Source organism: Fragaria vesca, linkage group LG3 (assembly GCF_000184155.1).
Source record: "Fragaria vesca subsp. vesca linkage group LG3, FraVesHawaii_1.0, whole genome shotgun sequence".
NCBI lineage: Eukaryota > Viridiplantae > Streptophyta > Magnoliopsida > Rosales > Rosaceae > Fragaria > Fragaria vesca.
In genome coordinates, this window is record NC_020493.1 from 27,342,645 (window position 1) to 27,344,728 (window position 2,084).

Below are 2,084 nucleotides of genomic sequence, written 5' to 3' on the forward strand. Positions count from 1 at the left end.
GACTCATATAGGCTTTTTGACCAAATTGGTCAACCTGGAAGAGATATAATGGTCCAAATTTTGAGGAATTCTCATGGACATCCATTCTTCCGCTCAAAACGAAGACATTCGAGATCTAGCATCACCATGAAGCATGGTGGTGACCCGGGGGACATTGACGTCACCCGAACACGACTCCAACTTCCTGGAGGTCGTCCGGTCAATTCCTTAAGCAATTGAGGTGCACCGGCCTTTCCTCGATGTCGCATTGGCCCCCTGCAATGCTCATTGCTCTTTTTGAAAGCCTATTCTTTAGCTAAATAAGGAGTGAGACCCTCCTACGCTAAATAACACAAAAGTGAACATTCTATTCTTACATCAAACTATGTAGATAGATACAACCAACTTGCGGACACCTTTTTATGTTTTATGGTGTTGGTTGACGTGTTAACACACTGGTCACGTGTTACACTATTATCTACTGCTTATCCTGCTTATACTTCTACGGGCTCACTACCCATTCTTTAAAGAAGTTTATCGGGATGTAAGTTGAAGTGTCCTGTACCCCATGTTCACACGCAATACGGTCTCACCGAGGCTACGACCAAGCAACTTTAGCTTGTCGCTCGAACATTATTGATACGCACCACTCTTTCTATTGCGTCTTGGGGCTATGCAATATTTGCATGCAGCTTTACTATTCATCTACGACCCACCATCATTGAATTTTGTTGTACTACAGCTCGTGACTGTGCACCAGGATTGACACGAAATTGCAATCCTTGAGCTCGGTAGGATTGAAACGGATCTCCAATCCTTGAGCTCGGCTAGATGTTATTTCTAGGTGCCAAATCGCATTTCCACTGCGTACAATGATGGGTCATTTGAGATGAATAAGTTTAGGTTGGATATGAACCTCCACCTATAATCCGCATATGTAGGAACCTTGTCAGGCGATCTCATTCACCGCTAAATTGCGGATTGTCACTTTGATGAGACAATATTCCCGCTGTTAGGGGGAGATAAGAACATAAGTGTTCAAGTGGAACGACGTGAATTGTCGTGGTTTGTCCCCACTAAGTCTCATCTTGATCCCAAATGCTTATAGTGTTAAAGTGACGAGATCACATGCTGCAAATATGTCTGCAATGATTAATGTCATACAAAAGGACATGGCGCGACCAAAAAGTGTTGGTCTTGACGCCATCACCATGGATGGTGATATGGTGACGCCATATAGTGGCAAAATTGGTGTCACAAGGCCGTGTGGCTCCCTAAAATGAGAGAGGCCCTTAGGTTCGATATTGTCTTGCACTAAAAAGAAAGCGAGCTTGGCACAACCTGATCCATTGATCAGTGATACTCAAATCCGTCTCATGAAGTCTGAATTGTGATTATCGTTGGGGGATGCCTCAATGTCAAATCCAATCCATATAGAGATCTCTACAAGTATTACACTAGTGTACATGAGGACGTGAGATAATGAGTCTACTATCGAATCACCCTTCGTTGATGGATATCAACTTAGTTGATTGGCCTAATGGAAAGATACGATCCAACATTAACAAAGAGATAGGTCCTTGGGCAGGTGATGCCGACACCGCAAGCTAAACCCTATCAACTATGCCTTTGTTAGATAGCGTAGTGAGAGTAAGAGCTTAGACTCACCTTATGGCGCAAGGTTTTTCACTAACACGCACTGGGATCAACTACGATGAGATATGCTCTCGTAATGGATGTCATTGAACTCCACTACTTTATCAGTTTGGTAGTTTCCGAATAACTGAACATGCAGCCTATGAATGTGGTCATAATAACATCTCTATGGGATCAGAGATATACATGAAGATCTTAAACGGACTTCATTCATCTGAATCAAGTGGCTCCAAACCATAGGAGCATGCGTTTGCTAAATGTATTGAAACGCACATGGACTCTACTTGATTTGGAAGGGATATGGTGAATTATGCCTTTGCGTGTTCATTCCGGATTTACATGGACTCTTGATGGATCAAGAGATGCCAATATGTATCAACATCCGAAAGAAAAAGATCTTAGGGAAGACATGGTCTCGATATGGCACTCGATGACTGTATTGATGATGA